The sequence below is a fragment of the Kogia breviceps genome, chromosome 18 (genome assembly GCF_026419965.1).
Source record: "Kogia breviceps isolate mKogBre1 chromosome 18, mKogBre1 haplotype 1, whole genome shotgun sequence".
Lineage (NCBI taxonomy): Eukaryota > Metazoa > Chordata > Mammalia > Artiodactyla > Physeteridae > Kogia > Kogia breviceps.
The window spans coordinates 51174879-51196128 of NC_081327.1; the positions used below are offsets into that span (position 1 = coordinate 51174879).

At 40.6% G+C, this 21250-nt stretch overlaps 1 protein-coding gene across 1 annotated transcript in view; it reads right to left on the minus strand.

Moving 5' to 3' along the window:
- Positions 1–21250, minus strand: part of CDYL2 (chromodomain Y like 2) — a 332309-nt gene that overhangs the window by 210545 nt on the left and 100514 nt on the right. The gene's annotated exons all lie outside the window — the stretch shown is intronic.

Below are 21250 nucleotides of genomic sequence, written 5' to 3' on the forward strand. Positions count from 1 at the left end.
CACAGTGTGGGTAATGCAGATACAATGGTGAACATGTCAGATGAGACGCTGGTCTTCACTGAGCTTGTATTTTAGTAGAAGGAGAAAGGCGATAACCGAGGAGGAGCTAAACAAGCCAATGCAGTTAGTGATAAATACTACTAAACAAACAAGCAAACAAACAAAAACAAAACCACAGAATGGCAGAGAGGCGGGGGAGGAACACTGTAAAAGGGGAGCGTTGGCTGGCGGGGGGCAATGAAGGTCTCTCCAAAGAGGTAACATTTGAACTAAGACACGAGCAATGAAGAGGAACCAACCAAGCAAATATCTAGGGGCAAGATTTAGGAGAAAGTCGAGAGACAGAGAGACAGAGAGAGAGAGAGAGAAGATGAAAGTGTGTTAGGGCTAATTTCGTGAGCAAAACTCCAGGAGAAAGAAAAGTCTATGGGACTGAGACCACAGCAATAATACACAAACGTTACAATTCCTACAGCTGCATTTAAACAGTCTTGGGAGGACTTGGGGAAAGGTGAATTATTGTCATTTGGACACTCTGACTATTCATTAGTACTCCCGACTAGTGGAAGAGAATGAACGTTGGGCAAGAAAAATGACTGCAGCAAATGCCTTGGCACCTCCAACTTTTCACCTTTGGCAAACGGCCTTTTCAACGGCCCCTGGTGCTTGTTCCCAGCTGGCAGCTGGGAACTCCCAGAAATGCAGGGAGACATAGCAGACACGATCTCTTTGCAAGGCAACAAAACTAAGAGATGTTTGGGGGACACACTTCAGAAGATGACGTAGAATTCATCCATCTTCTGAAGCGAGTGATGCCAGCTTTTGTTGGCCCAGGCTTTTTAGCCTGGGCTCCAGCCCATGCAACCCCAGGCTCTAACATCTTAGAGCCATCTCCTACCTCATCTCCCTTCCCCTCCTTCATGTAGCCAGGTCAGGCAAGAAGGATTAGACTCCTGCCGCTTGGGAAAGCTTCAGGCTGTACGTGACCTTGAGAAAGCCACAGATACCTGCGAAGGACACATGTGCCCAGGGAGACTCGTGAAAAGGCAGGGCCCACTTTGTACCATTGCTTGACAATTCTTCCCATTCACTTAGTTCTGTAAGCCAGATGCCCCCGGTACTGTCTGGCTTGCTGAGAGCACATTTTCTTTTAGTATCCAAACAACATGGCTCAAGACCCCGTCTTAGTACCGTGAGAAGTCCTGTTTCTTTCCTAGTGTCTGAGAGAGTGTGAATGCGGGAGAAGGAGCGAACGGGGCGAAACATGTTTCTACTGGTCACATCTTTGTTCTGCTTCTTCTGATTACCACTCATCCTGATTCTTCCCCTCTCTCTCCAAGGCTGCTGCGTGGGGTTCACTTTCACGGAGGCTTTTAAGGACAGCAGAAGAGGTTTCTTCAAAATCACTTCCCCACAACCAGAGAAACTCAACACCCAATTTAAAGGGGTGTCATTTTGTTCGTAGGTCCCCAATTTCCTCCTCCACAGGGAATTTCTCACTGCCACGATTTTCCCTAAGAGGCTGCCTGTTGCCACATTACTGAGGCCCTCTTCTCACGTACTGGGGTCCCTCAAACCCTCTTTCTTGGGCTGTCCATCAACACTCAAAATCCTTACTTTTTTAGTGGAAGCCGTTGAGCCCTCTCACCCTCAAAAACCTAGACTTTGCCTAGAAGTTGGCAAAAACGCAAGACAGAGCCTCGCCTTTCTCAGCCACACGGCCCCATCGAAGTATTTTATCCATCAAAGAGCCATTCATCTCTTACATTCATGCTGTTCCTTCCCTAAAAGATGGAAACTTGACACTCATTTTTTTTTTTTTCACTAAACAGCATTTGTTTTCTTTCTGCCACACTGACTCATGACCCTATCCAGCTATATCAAGACAAACACGGTCAATAAATTCACTTCCCTCCGTATTTCATTTCCCTCCTCATTTAATTTCTGAGTGAGTTTTGTTTTGCTTTAAAGCATCACGTCAGAGTACTATGGAACACCACTAGCGCCTCTCCACAACTGTAATAACCAACAAGTTATAACCAACACTGTAATAACCAATACTTGGCCACAACGTTGCCAAGTATTCTGCAGGGGCAAAATGACTCAGGTGGGCAACCACTGGTCTACTGAACATGATTCTCACTTGTCATTTGGTTCTTTTCTCTCCGGGGTGCTATGAAAAACCACAACAGCTTCAGATCGCCAAAGGAAACGAATGTGGATGAGGCGGTGGCTACGTCTTAGGACTCCTGTGATGGACTCGAGTGAAGCCTGGCTGTCTCTGAAGCGATCTATCAAGAAAGCCCTGGGGGCTTCCCTGGTGGCGCAGTGGTTGAGAATCCGCCTGCCGATGCAGGGGACACGGGTTCGTGCCCCGGTCCGGGAAGATCCCACGTGCCGCGGAGCGGCTGGGCCCGTGAGCCATGGCCGCTGAGCCTGCGCGCCCGGACCCTGTGCTCCGCAACCGGTTAGGACTCCACGCTTTCACTGCCGAGGGCACAGTTTCGATCCCTGGTCAAGAAACTAAGATCTGGCAAGTTGCACAGTGCAGCCAAAAAAAAGAAAAGAAAAGAAAGAAAGAAAAAGAAATCCCTGAAGAAGATTCCTAAGCAGTTCAAATATAGAAGTTGGCTTTGTCTGGCTGGCCAGAACCAAAACATCTGGTTGAACATTAATTTATCCAATTTTTAGTATGCTAGCAATTTCCAATGAGTGAATGAACTTTTTCATCTTTCACACTTTTGCGGGCTTTTACCCAGCCCAATCCCTGGGGGACCCTTCATGTCAAGAGGATGCAGTTGAAGTGAGGCACAATTAGGAAGAACTATGCTGTTTAACATCTAAATTGAGTAGCTTTGCAGGTCATAAAACCCCACGAACTTCCCTATAAACTTGTTTCTAACAGGGATGTCTAAGGCCAAGTTCTTTTTTTCAGGGTCACCTTTAAAATTTGATATCCCAGGGCTTCCCTGGTGGCGCAGTGGTTGAGAATCCGCCTGCCAATGCAGGGGACACGGGTTCGTGCCCCGATCCGGGAAGATCCCACATGCCGCGGAGCGGCTGGGCCCGTGAGCCATGGCCGCTGAGCCTGCGCGTCTGGAGCCTGTGCTCCGCAATGGGAGAGGCCACAACAGTGAGAGGCCCATAAGAAGGGGACATCCCTCCTAATAAGGGCAAGGAAAACATTGGCCTCCTTCCACCCTTGGCCAAGAGCAGCCCTGCTTCTGTTTGGTCAGTTTCCTGGGCTGCTCCATTCAATTCTCCACACTCTCATTCATTCATCTATTTCATAAAAGTTGGCCAAGGACTACTGTGAGCTGTGACCTGCACTAGTGACCGGAGATCCAAGAATGACTAAATCATGAGGAAGCAGAGCATCATGATGAAGAACACAGGTCCCCAATTCAGTTATATCTGTGTCCCACTCCTGTCTCTGCCACTTACCAATTTGTGCAAGTCACTCACCCTTCCTGAACCTCAATTTACTCTTCTGTAAAAGTATTGTGAAAGTTAAATGAGAAAATGATACAAGGTGCTTAACACAGGCTTTGGTACCTAGTCAGTAATCTATAAACGTTAGAGATGATGATGGCAGTAATACTGATATTTCTTAATGCGATTTTCACTCTTCTCAGGAAGCTCAAAATCAGGTATGTGTCAGGGTGAGGGGATCAGGAAAGTAGACAGTTAACGCAGCCAAGGGTGCTGGGTGCCAGGACGGGAATCTCATGGAGTACAGCAAAGGCACACAAAAGAGAGTGGTTAACCACACGACAAGGGAAAGGAAGGAGGAAGCAGTCCTAGAGAAGGCAACCTGTGAGATGGACCGAAGTTACCATATAATCACTCCTCTCCTCGGGAATGATGCCCCTTGACCAAGGTCTCAAAGTAATTCTCCCTGAGGACGCAAAAGAATGGCCATTGGAAGAAACTCCAACACACCTGCACAGGCTCTTCTCCAATAGTAAGGGGGATGAAGTTGCACATCTGCTGTGTCTAAGGAGACAAGTCAATGCCAAGGTGGAGAAGAAGGTCAAGAAAAGGCATGGCAAGACAGGGAAGTAACCTATGTGTCCGTAAACAGGTGAATGGATAAAGAAGATGTCGCACATATATACAGTGGAATATTACACAGCCATAAAAGAGAATGAAATAATGCCATTGCAGAAACATGGATGGACTCAGATGGCGTTATGCTAAGTGAAATAAATCAGACGGAGAAAGAAAAATACTATATGATATAGCTTATATGTGGAATCTAAAGAATACAACAAACTAGTGAATATAACAAAAAAGAAGCAGACTCATAGATATAGAGAACAAACTAGTGGTTACCAGTGGAGAGAGGGAAGCGGGGAGGGGCAACATAGGGGTGGTGAATTAAGAGATACAAACTATTAGGTGTAAAATAAGCTACAAGCTTATATTGTACAACACAGGGAATATAGCCAGTATTTTATAATAACTCTAAGTGAGGCATAACCTTTAAAAATCGTGAACCACTATATTGTATACCTGAAACTTATATAATATTGTAGAGCAACTATACTTCAATTTTTTTTTTTTTTTTTTTTTTTTGCGTTACGCGGGCCTCTCACCGTTGTGGCCTCTCCCGTTGCGGAGCACAGGCTCCGGACGCGCAGGCTCAGTGGCCATGGCTCACGGGCCCAGCCGCTCCGCGGCACGTGGGATCTTCCCGGACCGGGGCACGAACCCGTGTCCCCTGCATCGGCAGGTGGACTCCCAACCCCTGCGCCACCAGGGAAGCCCTATACTTCAATTTTTTTAGAGATTTCTTTAAAAGAAAGAAAAGGCATTGGAACAGAAGAGCTCAGTCCTACGTGAAGCCAAAAGGCACAACTGCTACCCTACAATTTTTTGTTTCCACTCCCCATCTGCTTTCAGGTGACCACATTTATAAATGCTCACAACCCAACAGAGAGAAGACAAGAAGCTATTCTGTTTCCAACAACTAGTGTGTTGCATTTACACAGCTTTGAGTCTGTCAGGTGACCCGGAATTCCAGAAAGGAGTCAGTCTATAAGGGAATGACAAGGGTTTTGTAGAGGAATCCTACATAGTTGATGCTTAAAGGATTCCTTTGTCTCCACATATTAGAATAATGCATAGCTGCCATAACCATTCCTTCTTGTGATTTAGATGTATATTTCATTCTCAAGGTGGAGAATTTACAAATATAGACTTTTATTTAAGGACTGAAACTCAGGGCACCACATCTACTCAAGAACAGGGTGAGAAAATGGCACACAAGTCATTAAAGTTTTCAGAACAAAAGGAAAGTTCAACAGGGAGATTGCTCAGCTATTTCTAGAGTATGAATGTTGCCTTGGGAAGAACTATTTCATTCTTTTTTAAAAAAATGCATCTGCTTTGAAGACTTTCCTGTTTTGAAATCCTATCAGTTCTAAAAATCAAGATATTTCCTTCAGCTTATTTATGTACGAAGTTTCCTTATTGATATTTCTCACAAAGGCATTGAGTCCTGGGGTAAGAAGTTACTCACAAGTGGCCTGTTTTGGCATACGCTTTGCTATTTGCCTTTTTATTTCAAGTCCTTGAAAATGAACTTTAACACCTCCTTCTGATTGCTAGGGTACACAATCAAGTTGTCAATAGAAATATAAAAGACTGCTTATATTTTGGAAGATCCTTATTCTTTCTTGTGTAATTATCAGTCATTGTTTGAGATTAAGTAAAATTAAGGTTTGGTTTTTGATTTTTTTTTTTGCGGTACGCGGGCCTCTCCCTGTTGCGGCCTCTCCCGCTGCGGAGCACAGGCTCCGGACGCGCAGGCTCAGCGGCCACGGCTCACGGGCCCAGCCGCTCCGCGGCACGTGGGATCCTCCCGGACCGGGGCACGAACCCGTGTCCCCTGGTTTTTTTCTTTTGCAGTGTTCTTTTTTCCCTGTGCCTCCCACTTAAATGAGCACACTCTATTCCCAATACATCATAAACTTTCATGAAGAGATTGCTTAACAGAGACGTTTAAGAACTTGTCCTCATTTCAAAGGGGAAGGACGCATAACATTAAAGATTCATACACATTGAGCTTCCTGCCTCTTTGATAAGAAGAAAGAAAATGCATTGTGAAATGAGTTTTTTAAAACAAGCAATTAATTCTTCAACTGTTTTTTTCTTTCTTTAGCCTTAACTTGCCTAGTTATTTATGAGCCAGACCCTATCGTAAATGACTTGTAAAATCTGGTGACATGTGGGGCACCAAGGCGTAAGTGTAAATGAAATATGCTCTTGTCTCCGGGGGTGGAGGGACCAACCTCTCGTTCCTTGAAGGAATAATCCCCCCGTGAGGCGCACCTGTGATCACCAGGCTCTTAAACCTTTTTTGTTGATATAATCTTCCATTCAACTAATACTTAATGATGTCCTTTTATGTGCTAGGTACCAAGGATACAGTGGTGAGCAAAACCAGCCATGATCCCTGCCCTCATGGAACTTACAGTAGGGGAAGAAAATTACAAGTTAAAGAGAAACACGAGTAAGTCTGACATAGAAAGTACAGTCTGCTGGGTGGTCCTGAGAGGGCTTCCCGGAGTGATTAGCTGGGCCACAGATCAGGCGTGGCTGTCCAGGACAGGCAGACTAACCCAGTCTGCTAGCCAAGTGACTAATAGTACTACAAGCGCCTTCACCTCCAGAATCGTGGGGGAAAGTACTGAATCACATATCCTCAGTGAAGTCCATCCTAAAAATTAGTGCTCTCTAACTAAATAAAAAGTGCTTTAGGGCTTCCCTGGTGGCACAGTGGTTGAGAGTCCGCCTGCCGATGCAGGGGACGCGGGTTCGTGCCCCGGTCCGGGAGGATCCCACATGCCGCGGAGCGGCTGGGCCCGTGAGACGTGGCCGCTGAGCCTGCGCGTCCGGAGCCTGTGCTCCGCAACGGGAGAGGCCACAACAGTGAGAGGCCCGCGTACCGCAAAAAAAAAAAAAAAAAAAAGGGCTTTACTTATTTTTTCCTGTAAAGAAAACAGAGGCTCCACCTACTGTTCATTCTCCAACTTTTCCCTGTCTTCTGAATCATTATGTATTCGTTTCACTTTGCACATAACAACTTATAACCACAGTAGAATGTTATTCTCCAATGAGACTGGGAGACGAACCATTGATTGCTTAAAAGGTTTAGCCAGTTAAAAAAGTATGCCGTTAAACAATGCATATGTTTAATATATATGATGTACATGTGCACGCTGGTTAACTGATGTTGTAATGGGGAGGCAAGGACTCTTCTGTGAGCAGGGACACCTGCTTGCAGTGCTGTCCAGTGGAACTCTCTGTGATGCTGGAAATGTTCTATACCTGTCCTAACGCAGTCATCTCCAGCCACATGTGGCCGAAGGCACAACACCCGTGTGTGGTATTGGCCAGCACAGGATATGACTCCTGTGTTATCTTTCCTGCATAAACCACACCCATATGCCTCCTCTCTGGTTTTCAGTCTCGGTTTCTTTAAAATGGAGTGAGAATTTAAGGACAATTGTGACACACTCTGAGAGCAGAATCCTTTTAGATTTTAACATTTTTTCCTAAATGTTTTACAGGTCTTTAGCTCACACCTAATCTGATAGACATTTTCTGGAGCAGACTGCATCTTTCAGGTCTTTTGAAGTATTCCACACCTGTCTCCCCTTCTCACTCCTTCCTGGTTCCTCTCTTGAGATGGTCAGCTTCTCCCGTGGGCAGTCTGGAGGTGGGAGGGAATGGGTTCCAATAGGCAGAGAGTCTATAGAGTTTCCCCCCTCTGAGCTGGGCAAGACCCGTGCGGCTAGCATCACAGAACCTTGAGGCAGAGATGGTAAGTGACAGATCCCGGGAAGAGTGGACCATTACCCTTGCGCTTGGGACGCGCAGGGAGCAGAATACCATGGTGGAGGAACAGTATGCCTTTCTTGAGTAAAGATGCGGAATCTTATTTGCAAATCATAATATATAGACGTCTTATGAACACAGCAAAAGGGAACAGAATGAAACAGAAACGTTTGATCAGATACCCAAATTAACAAGGGGAAAAACAGAATGAAAAATGGAATGAATAGCCATCTGATGAAATCAGCAAAAAATAAAGTTAAAAAATTAATAATTAAAATAAGTGATTATGAAGTAATTTCAATTCCTAGAACATGCCATGAACTTTACTCCTCCACCTCTAGGTTTACCCTCCCTGCATTTCTCTGCCTTACGAGGCTCAATGGCTTTTAGTATATTAAGGGTTGTGTGTCCATCAACACAACCAATATTCGAGCATTTTCACTGCTCCAAAATGGCACCCTCTCCCCTTAGCCATCACCCCTTCTGTGAGCCAGGGCCTCAGTTATCCCACAATCAGTTTTGAAAAACTGATTGGTCTCACAGTTCTTCATTTCCTGAAATGCAACTCTACTGACAAAAGCCTTTCGTCTTGCCTAGATTGTTTGGATGTTTGGGAAATTTCATTAAACATTTGCTATGCACCAGTAACAGCTAGACACATGATACAAAGCCGTCGCCAACCTCAGGTACGGGAAAGGTTATCAACCAGCATCCTGAGGATTAGAAACAATGTTAATCGCTGCCCAACAATGGATATTCATATGCTACTGTATGTTCAAGAAGGAGTAGATGGGAAATAAAAACCCATGGAGAGTCTGATGGGTCATAAGGATCAAGACTGAAAAATAGTACCTTAAACAGGAAGACATTTGGGTCTGGTTAAATATCACACCTGGAAACCTTGTATGAGGTTCCATATATAGTGATAGAAAGTATGGGATGATTTAGACTGTTCTGATGACTGAAAGAGAATTACTGAATCAGAATTACACAGACATTTCAGTTTTATTAAAAAATCACATCTCCATTAGAAAAACACTTGAGACTGTGGACCAGATAAAGAATGGAAACGCAAATAAAAGAGAGAGGTAGGGGAGACAGTGTGGTGCAGGTTGACGGGAGTTTCTGTAGCCGACATTATAAACTCCTTTGGGGATAGGTAACAGGGATGTATTGAGCCTATGTGCTTGACAGCACCTTCGTGTGGTTTCTTCCTGCCACCCCTTTCCATTTTCATGCTTCCAACTCTGCAAGCATGAAACCATCTATGTTGACTCTCCTCTCCAGCCTAAAAGCTGTGCGAAGAAAATATTGGACACCAAGATGATGAAATTACTTGTCTGACAATTTCTGAATGTTGACCAGTGGGGCCAGCTATAGTGGCAGCCAGCAATCGCTCTTCCTGGTCCTTCCTTACGCACCAAAATTGGTGAGTCCACCTGGGGATGCTATGATAAGAAATCAAGAGAGATCATAAAATGTTCTGAAGTTCAAGAGAAAGGTGTAAAGTTCTAAGTAAGGTTCAAAGAAGAGTTCCCTGTAAAACAGTTTTCCAATGGAAGATCATTTCACCAGAATGTCCATGATTTGACCTCTTACAGAACAAAGTAGTATCTCCAGATTTAGATATCTTAGCTTCAAACGAGCTAAGATATCTAAATATTATGTGGTACCTATGGCAGAGTAAAAAATAAATTAGTTGTATATATCCTAGTAGAGTTTTATCTAATATAAATGTATCATGCAACCTAACTGAAGAATGCTAAATATTAAGCCATCATTTTGCACCAATGAAAAACATCCGGATTAACTTGAAAATGAAAAAAATAACATATACTAATATTTAATAATGGGAACACAGCAACTGTATTTTACTTATCAATTCAAACACATAGAGAGAATTTGCTTTCCCCTCATTTCGTTTAAAAATGACACATTAGGGCTTCCCTGGTGGCACAGTGGTTGAGAGTCCGCCTGCCGACGCAGGGGACGCGGGTTCGTGCCCCGGTCCGGGAAGATCCCGCGGGCCATGGCCGGTGGGCCTGCGCGTCCGGAGGCTGTGCTCCGCAGCGGGAGGGGCCCCAACAGTGAGAGGCCCGCGTACCGCAAAAAAAAAATAAATAAATAAAAAAGACATTTATAAAGATGATAAATTACTTTTTGAAATGAAGTTTTTATTTCCCAGGAAATCCTTCTTGATCTGAAGAGAGGGATGTGACTAGGGTCGCTTACAAACAGGGTTTGATGTAAGAGCAGCACAGAAACCGAGAATGGAACGGTGCCGCAGCACTGATGAAAAGATCCATCATCTGCTTTTCCTTCCTCTGCTGTTCTCGTTCAGGTTTCTCTTTCACCCTCTACATCTGAGCCATCTTCTCCTTAGTAATAAATGATATTTGTCCTATGAAATTTATGAGCTTTTCACAGTATAAAATGGCATCAGATAAAGGCATTCTTCACGCATCCACTTCAACTCTCACCATCACAGATGCAGCTCATTGGAACTCAGCATCACCATGGCTCATTCACTTCAGGAAATCATTCTTCCATTTCTATGATAAATGATTTTTTAAAGTGCGCAATGTTTTTTCTTTTAAAAAATAAGGATATAACAGGTATGTAATAATTCCATCATATACCTAGGTTTAGACTCTTGGACAAATGATATTCTACTAAACTTCACAAAATAAAAGAATGATTCATAAAGATCCACCGCTTATGTTCAGTAGGATATATGGGAAATATTTTTATTAAATAAAAACAAACTGATATAAAACACCAACTGATATGAACATTTTTAATTAAAAAAACATTTGTATGGGACATGGCAAAAACTGTGCTGCCCAAACTTGATTAAATGCTGCATAGAACAAATTTGAGAAACACTAACAGAATTTTTTTAAATCAACTATTAAAGCAATATTGAATGAAAATGAAAATGAAAATATTAGAGGAGTTAGCAGATAAATTGGACACATTACAAAAATTTCACTAATGAGTGGATCTTTCTGCAGAAAAAGAGCAAATACAGCAAAGCAATACTCAAAAGTATAATAAGAGAAAATCTATACAAACTAAGCATTTTTAAACTTTTGAGAATGAGATATTTCAGGCAAAACTGACAAATGAACATCCTCACCAAAACACATAATGGTCACATGTTAAAGAAAAAAAAAAAAAGACTGGAAAGTGGCCTTTGGATTAGGCAACCCAGAAGTCAGGGTAAGAGCCAAACTTCTTGACTCAAAGCTCATGACCTCAATTTCTTTACCACTAGCTTAGTCCTCAACCAGTTCATTATTCCACCTATTCCACGGAAACTCCTCTTACCAAGAAAAATTGATTCCTTCTTGTGACGAATCCAAAGAACAATTTTCAGTCCTCATCTTCCTTGATCTGCCAGCAACATTTGATACCACTGACTACTCTTTTTGAGAAATATCCTTTTCCTTGGTTTCCAGGGTGCCAAACTTCCCCGGTTTCCCTCCCATCTTTCCTACGCATCTTTATTCGTTCTCCTTTCCTGGATTCATCCTAATGTCAGGCAATCTTACAGGCTCTGTCTTTCTTCTTGACTCCATCTACACAGCTTGTGTGTGCAACCCCATCTTCTCCCCAAGCTTCCATTACCAGGGATATACCAACAACTCCCAAATCCATATCTCTAACTCAGTCCTTTCCCACAAGCTCCAAATCCATATATTATATATCCTGGATATGGCTAGACTTGACCACATAACTTTTCTCTCTTCCTCTCACAAACTTGTCCCTGTGCCATTGTTCCCCACCTCAATAAATGGCACCATTATCTTATTCAGAGGCTCAAGCCAGAAATCTAAAGGTTATTTCTGACTACTTTCTCTCCCTCTCTTGCATACCTCAAAAACTTAGTCCTCTTGATTCAGCATGTTAAGCACATCTCATAACTGTTTTGTTTTGTTTTTGTTTTTGCGGTACACGGGCCTCTCACCGTTGTGGCCTCTCCCGTTGCGGAGCGCAGGCTCCGGATGCACAGGCTCAGCGGCCATGGCTCACGGGCCCAGCCACTCCACGGCATGTGGGATCTTCCCGGACCGGGGCACGAACCTGTGTCCCCTGCATCGGCAGGCGGACTGTCAACCACTGCGCCACCAGGGAAGCCCCCACATCTCATATCTGTGTATGTCTCTCCATTCACACTATGGTCACCATCATCCAAGCCACAATTATCTTTCAACCAGACTCCTATAGTAGCCTCCAATCTGGCTTCCTAGCAACCCATCTTGTGTCCCACCTAAATCCATTCACCATTTTGCAACCAGAGAGATCTTTGTAAAATAGAAAGATGATCACGTTGCCCACCCAAACCCACCACCTACAACTCTTTCAAACTTTTCATTTTGGCTTTTCTTTTAGGAAAATATCTCAAATCTCAAGTAACCTTATAGAACCCATGATCCTGCATACTTTAGGCAGCATTCTCCCCTTTGCTTGATTCTCCTCCAGGCTTCCTCATATGTGACACCTATTTCTTAAATCCTTGTGCTGGCATATAATTTTCCCCTTTGTCTATAAATTTTTTTCCTTCCCACCTCCTATTTCTTAACCTATCCAACTCTGACTCACCATTCAAGTTTCTTCTTTCAAGTTACTACTTGCTTAGGGAAGACTCTCTTTCCTCCTTTTGGGGGTTAAATTCTTTTAGCCAGAAAACAAATAATCCAATTTAAAAAATGGACAAAGACCTCAACAGACACCCCACCAAAGAAGATATACAGATGGCAAATACGCACATGAAAAGATCCTCCACATCTTACGTTACCAGGAAAATGAAAATTAAAACAACAATGACATACCATGACACACCTATTAGAATGGCCAAAATCTGGAACACTGACAACACCAAATGCTGGTGAAGATGTGGAGCAAGAGGAACTCTCATTCATTGCTGGTAAGAATGCAAAAGGGTACAGCCACATTGGAAGACAGTTTGGCAGCTTCTCACAAAACTAAACGTACTCTTACCACATGGTCCAGCAACTGCACTCCTGGATATTTACACAAAGGAATTGAGAACATGTCCACAAAAAAACCCACACGTGGATGTTTATAGCAGCTTTATTCATAAATGTCAAAACTTGGAGTCAGCCAAGAAATCCTTCCATATGTAAATGGATAAATAAACTGTGATGCATTCAGACAGTGGAATATTACTCAGCACTGAAAACAAATGAACTATTAAGCCATGAAAAGAAAAGGAGGAAACTTAAATGTATATAACTAAGTGGAAAAAGTCAATCTGGAAAGACTACATACTGTATGATTCCAACGATATGAGTTTCTGGAAAAGGCAAAACTATTGAGACAATAAAAACATCAGTGGTTGTGAGGGACTAGGGGAGGGGGGGAAATGAATAGGTGGTGCACAGAGGTTGTTTAGGACAGAGAAAATACTTTGTATAATACTGTAATGATTGAAACATGTCATTATATAATTGTCCAAACCCACAGAATGTAGAAGAAAGAATCTGTGAACTTGAAGATAGAGCAATAGAAATTATCCAATCTGAAAAATTAAGGAAAAATATTTTTTAAAAATAAATACAGACTCAGAAATCTATGGGGAAACATCAAGCACACCAGCATACATGTAACAAGAGAGAGAAGGAGACATAAGATTTTTTGAAGAAATAATGCTTGAACACTTCTCAAAATTTATAAAAGCACTAATATATACACCTAAGAAGCCTGAACAAACTCTAAGTATGTTGAAAGTAAATAGATCCACACCCAGAAACATCATAGTCATATTGTAGAAACAAAAGACAAAGAGAAAATCTTGAAAGTAGCAAGAGAAAAATGACATGAAGTTCAAGGGAGATCAGGACAAGGCCAGGTGTCCAGTCAGCCAAAGATGTACTGTCACTGGCCTGGAGACACAGATCCATCCCAGTCCTGGTCGCAGTTATACAAGCACTATTTGGTCACTTGTATATCATTTTCTCCAAGCTCCAGCCACCATCAGCCTGAGATCATATTCGGAGGCAGTGCTTGAGGCAGAGATCTAGGAGGCTGGAAGTGATGGCAGAATCATCCTGGCAACAGCCCCGTGCTACTTGAAAAGCAGTTGCCCTCACGACAACCACAAAAAGATTAGCAATCCTACAAAGTATGTTCTCTAACCACAGTGGAACTAAATTAGAAATCAACAACAGAAAGAAATCCTGGAAAACTCAATTATTTGGAATTTAAATAACATACTTCTATATTACTAACGCCTCAAAGAAATAGTCAGAAGTGAAATTAGAAAATATTTTGAAGTGAATGAAAATAAAAGCACAATATAGTAAGGGTTATGAAATGCAGTTAGAGCCAGCATTACATGCCTGTATCAGAAAAGAAGAGCAGTCTCAAATCAATAATTGACCTCTAAATTAAGAGATTAAAAAAAGAAGAGTAAAATAAATGGCATACGAAACAGAAAAACAAAGAAACCAAAAGTTGGTTCCTTGAAAAGATCAACAGGGGCTTCCCCGGTAGCACAGTGGTTAAGAATCTGCCTGGCAATGCAGGGGACACGGGTTCGAGCCCTGGTCCAGGAAGACCCCACAAGCTGCAGAGCAACTAAGCCCATGCACCACAACTACTGAGCCTGCTCTCTAGAGCCCACAAGCCACAACTACTGAGCCTACATGCCACAACTACTGAAGCCCATGCACCTAGAGCTGGTGCTCCACAACAAGAGAAGCCACTGCAATGAGAAGTCCGCGCACCGCAAGGAAGAGTAGCTCCTGCTCACCGCAACTAGAGAAAGCCTGTGTGCAGCAATGAAGACCCAATGTAGTCAAAAATAAATAAATAAGTAAATAAAATTGAAAAAGAAAAAGAAAAAATCAACAAAAGTGACGAACCTTTAGATTAACCAACCAAGAAAAGAACAGAGAAAAAGAAAACAAACAAAAAACAAGACTGAAAAAGGGGACATAATTACTCACCCTGCAGAAAATAAAAGAACCATAAAATAATATTATGAGCAACTTTAGGCCAAGAAATTAGATAATTAACCTATATGAGATGAACAAATTCCTAGAAAGAAATTCCAAATTCATTCAAAAAGAAAAAGAAATTCTCATAGATCTATAGAGAGTAAAGAAATTAGGTTAATAATTACAATCTTCTCACAAAGAGAAGCCAAGGCCAAATTGGCTTCACTGGTAAATATTATCAAATATTTAAAGAAGAAATATTACCAATTCTTAACAAATTTTTTTTCAAAATATAAAGGAGAAGGAAGCACTTCCCAATGAATTCTAAGAGGCCAGAATTACCCCGATAACAAAGGCAAAAATATCACAACAAAAGAAAACTACAAATCAATATCCACCGTTAGTATAAATGCAAAAACCTTAAACATAAAATTAGCGAACTGAATTCACCAACACATCAACAAATTATGTAATCACACCAAGCATGTATTTATCCTGTGACTTATCCAGGAATGCAAGGTGGGTAGCACATGATATTCTTAGTGAATGAAGAAAATGTCCTTGACAAAATCTAACACTCATTCATGATAAAAAATCTCCCCACAAAATGACGATTCTAAGGGAACTTCCTCAACCTGATAGAGAATATATGAAAAATATACAACTTGTTCCATACTTAAGTGTAAAGACTGAATGATTTTCACCTAAGATCAGGATATGACAGGAGGCTTACATGTCTAGGTGCTGTCGCTTAGCTGCACAGTAGAGAGTCTCTTAGAGAGCTCCTTGGGGTCTTTCTTTTAAAAAAAAATATTTATTTATTTATTTTGGCTGCGCCAGGTCTTCATCGCGGCATGCAGGATCTTCTTTGAGGCATGCGGGATCTTTAGTCGCATCATGTGGGATCTTTTAGTTGCAGCACGTGGGCTCATAGTTGTGGCATGCAGGCTTCTTAGTAGCAGCATGTGGACTTTTAGCTGCAGCATGCATGTGGGATCTAGTTCCCTGACCAGGGATTGAACCTGGGCCCACTGCATTGGGAACGTGGAGACTTACCCACTGAACCACCAGGGAAGTCCCTTCTTGTGGGTCTTATAACTACAAAGCTCTATCTTATTAATGGTCAGCAGATACTCTGTGAGGTTTCACAAGGTATGCAAAGCAAGCAGGCTCTGAATATCCTTGTTTCGGCTATTTTTTAAAATAATTAAATGTGTAAAAATTTGCGTTTGGCACCAGTGGGCTTTGAGCTAATAAGTCTCAGCCTGCAGTGAAGAAATAAACAACCTAGGGGTCAATATACAGAAGCCATCTTTGGGTCATTTATATAACATATGTAAAACTATAAAATTTTAGAAGAAAATATTGGAGAAAGTCTTCATGACTGAGAGTTATGCAAAAGATAAAAAGGATATACAGATAGCAAGTAAGTATGTGAAAAGATGTTCAACCTCTCTAGCCATTAGAGAAATATAAATTAAAGGCAGAATGAGATTCCACTGCACACAGGCTAAAATTAAGGCTGACAATACCAAGTGTTAGAAAGGATGTGGAGCAACTGGACCTCTCATATATGGCTAGCTGGAATGTAAAATGGGGGAGCCACTCTGGAAAAAAAGTATGACAGTTTCTTGTACAATTAAGCATACTTTAACATACAATTGAGCAATCGCACTCCTGGGTATTTATCCTAGAGAAGTGAAACTTCTGTTCACACAAAAATCTGAACATGAATGTTCAAAGCAGCTTTATTTGGGATAGCCTAAAACTGAAACAACCTAAATGTTCTTCAATGTGCAAATGAAAAGACAAACTATGTACATCCATACAATGGAATATTACTCAGCAATAAAAGTAAACAATATAATAATACATGCAACAGTATGAATGGATCTCAAGAGCTTTATGTTAAGGGAAAGACACTAGACACAAAAGATTACATGCTGTAAAATTCGAGAGTATGTAATTTGTGGAGAGAGAAAGCAGATTAGTTGTTGCCTAGGGCTGAAGTTGCAAATGTGGATTAACTGCAAATGGGCATGAGGGAACTTTGTAGGGTGGTAGAAATGGATTATGGTGATGACTGCACGCTTCTATAAATGTGCTAAGAATCATTAAATTGTAAATTTACAATGGGCAAATTATACCTAAATAAAGCTGATTTTTTTAAAAAGCATAATTGGCTATAAAAAATATGACAATGTAGAATAGAGTTTATATCATATGTAAAAATAAAATGTATGACACCATAGTACAGGGTTAGGAGGACAGAAATGGAAGTACAGTGGTTCCCCCTATCAACGGAGATGGTACCCCCAGTGGATACTTGAAACTGCAGATAGTATCTAATCCTATATATGTTTTTCCTATGGTACATACATACTCATGAAAAAAGTTTAATTTATAAATTAGGAACAGTAAGGAAATATCTGAATTGCCAGCATCACTCCTCTTGTACTTTGGAGCCATTATTAAATAAAATAAGGGTTACTCAAATACAGTCTCTGTGATACTGTCACAGTATCACAGATTCTGTGATACTGTGACAGTATCACAGATACTGTGATAACCAAGGCGGCTACTAAGTGACTAAGGGGTAGGTAGAATATACCATATGGTTACACTGGACAAAGGGATGATTCATATCCTGCATGGGATGGAGCAGGACAGCACAAGATTCATCATGCTACTCAGAATGGTCTGCAATTTAAAACTTACGAATTGTTTGTTTCTGGAATTTTCCATTTAATACTTTCAGACACTGGTTGACCAGAGGTAACTGAGACCACAGAAAGCAGAACCATGGATAAGGGGGTACTACTGCATACTACTGTAAAGTTCTCATATGTAAAGTGGTATAATATCGCTTGAAAGTAGACTGTAGGGACTTCCCTGGCGGTCGAGTGGTTAAGACAAAAAAAAAAAACCCAAAAAAACCCAAAACATAAAAGAGAAGCAATATTGTAACAAGTTCAATATTTTAACAAGTGCAATAAAGACTTTAAAAAATGGTCCCCATGAAAAAAATCTTCAAAAATAAAAAGTAGACTGTAATAAGTTAAATATACATACTATGAACCCTAAAGCACACATTGAGATAACCAAAGAAAGGGTTATGTATGATAAGCCAACAAAGGAGACAAAAATGGAATCACAAAAAAATTTAATTAATCCAAAAGAAGGCAGAAGAAAAGAAAAAAGGGAACAAAGAATACATGAGACAAAGAGAAAATAGAAAGATTATATGTTTAAACTTAATTATATTAGTAACCACATTAAATGTAAATTGCCTGGATACCCCAATTGAAAGTCACAGACTATCAGACTGGATTTTAAAAAATCAAGATTCAACTATTTGCTACCTACAGGAAAAGCACTTCAAATATAAAGACACAAATAAGTAAAATTAAAAGGATGCTAACACTAACCAAGAGAAATCTGGGGAAGATATATTAAAATCAGACAAAGTAGATTTCAAAGCAAACAATATCACCAAGGATAAATAAAATCATTTCCAATGATAAAGGGGTCAATTCATGAAGAGTAGAAAACAATCCTAAATATTTTGTATCCAAAAACTGATCTTTGAAATTCATGAAGCAAAAGCTGATTGAATCATAAGGCAATATAGATAAATGCAAAATTAGAATTTATTTCAAAACTGATCTAAATAATGTATAGAAAAAAGAGAAAATCAGTAACTATACAGAAGATTTGAACAACAATATAAATCAACTTGATGTAATTGACATTTACAGAATGCTCTGGCAAAAAATAGCAAGATGACATTCTTTTTAACTGTACATGAAACACTTATCAAAATAGTTCATATTCTGAGCCATGAAAGAAGATTCAATAAACATAAAATATTCATGTCATACAAAATGGGTTCTCTGACCATAAAAGAATTAAATTAGAAACCCATAACAGAAAGATCTCTGGGAAATCCCCCAAATATGTGAAAACTAAATGAGACAATTCTAAAGTAATCTATGGCTCAAAGAAGAAATCATGGAAATTATAAAGTGATTTGAACTAAACGGAAATGAAAGCACAAAATATCAACATTTGTGGGAAGTGAGGAAGGGAACTTCAATACTTACCCTATAACATGTGTGAAAAGTTAGGTCACAGACCTAAGTATAAAATCTGAACTATAAAACTGCTAGAAAAATCCTAAGAAAAAAATATTTGTGATCATGAGAGGGATAAGATTTCTTACGTGGGGCATAAAAAGTATAGACAATGAAAGAAAAACAAAAGATGAACTTCATCAAAACTTAAAATGTCTGACTCAAGAAAAAGAAAAGACAAGCCACAGACTGGGAGAAAATATTTGCAAAACACATATCTGATAAAGGACTTACATGCAGAATATTTAAAGAACTCTTAAAATACACACAATAATTTTAAAAGCTTAATTTTAAAACTGAGCAAAGGATTTGCACAAACACTTCACCAAAGAAGATATATAGATGGCAAAATAGGAACATGAAAAGATGCTTGCTATATTGGTAATTGGTTATTAGGGAAATACAAATTAAAATACCACTACAGGGACTTCCCCGGTGGAGCAGTGGTTGAGAGTCCGCCTGCCAATGCAGGGAACACGGGTTGGAGTCCTGGTCTGGGAAGATCCCACATGCTGTGGAGCAACAAAGCCCATGCAACACAACTACTGAGCCTGCACTCTAGAGCCTCCTAGCCACAACTTCTGAGCCCGTGTGCCTAGAGCCCATGCTCTGCAACAAGAGAAGCCACCACAATGAGAAGCCCGTGCACCACGAGGAAGAGTAGTTCCCGCTCGCCGCAACTAGAGAAAGCCCATGCACAGCAACGAAGCAGCAAAAATAAGGAAATTAATTAAAATACCACTACACTATTAGAATGATGAATATCTTTTTTAAAAAACTGTCAATACGAAGTGCTGGTGAGAACATGGAGCAAATATATCTCTAAACACAGGTGGTGGTGGGAATACAAAGCACTATAAGCCACTTTAGAAAACAGTTTGACAGTTTCTTATAAAGTTACAATACAATTACCATATGACCCAGCAATTCCAATCCTAAATATTTACCCAAGAAATGAAACATTGGTCCCTCAAAGATCTATACATGAATATTTATAGCAGCTTTACTCTTAATTGCCCAAACCAGGAAATAATACAAATGTCCATTAACTGGTGAAGACATGAACAAATAGTGGTATATAGCCTGATAAAGAGATACTACAGGGGAGTAAGAAGGAAGGAAATATTGAGTACATGCAACAACATCAACAAATCTCACAAGTGAAAAGCCCAGACACAAAGGTTATAGACTGTGATTCCATTCACTTGGCGATCTGGAAAAGGCAAAACTGCAGACATAAATCAGCTGAATGGTTTTCAGGGGCTGGCGTGAAAATAGGGGACTGACCATAGGAAATGAGGGAACTGGAACTTTTGGGGGTGATGGAAATATTCTACGATTGCAGTGATGGTTACATGACTATGTGCGTCAAAATTCACCCAACGGTATTGTCTCAATAAGGTAAATTTTACTGCATGTAAATTGTTCTTCAATAATCCTGACTTTGGAAAAAGAATATAGGGAAGGGGGAAATATTAAAGATATGTTGGCTAAGAGTTTTCCATGCCTTAAAAAAAGTCATGAATCTTTATTTTCAAAAGTTGTTCTGAGGGATTTCCCTGCCAGTCCAGTGGTTAGGACTTGGTGTTTTCATGGCCAGGGCCAGTTCAATCCCTAGTCGAGGAACTAAGATACCACAAGCCATATGGCACAGCCAAAAAAAAAAAAAAAAAAGGTTTTCTGAGATGAGTGAGAATAAGATAAATAAAAATAAATCCACAAGTTAAAAACATGGTGGTGAAGCTGCGGAGCTCAAAAGGCAACGGGAAAATCTTAAAGGCTATGGAGTAAGCAGAGGGTTGGATATGCAGCAGAGGAGGGTTGACAAGACTACCTGTAGATGAGTAACAATTAGATTGACAGGAGACTTCTCAACAACAACAAAAGTCAGATGATAAGGGTATGATATCTTCAAAGTTTTGTGAAAAAGTAACTTTGAGTCTAGAAATATCTATTCACCCAAACCACCTTTCAAAGTAAAGGGGGAGCTACCATATGATCCAGCAATCCCACTCCTGGACATATATCCAGAAAAGATGAAAACTCTAATTTGAAAAGATACACACACCCCTATGTTCCTAGCAGCACTATGTACAATAGCCAAGACATGGAAACAACCTAAATGCCCATTAGCAGATGAATGGATAAAGAAGATATGGTATAGATATAGAATGGAATATTACTAAGCCAAAGCCATAAAAAAGAATGAAATATTGCCATTTGCAGCAACATGGATGGACCTAGAGAATATACTAAATGAAGTGAGACAGAGAAAGACAAATATTATATATCACTTATATGTGGAAT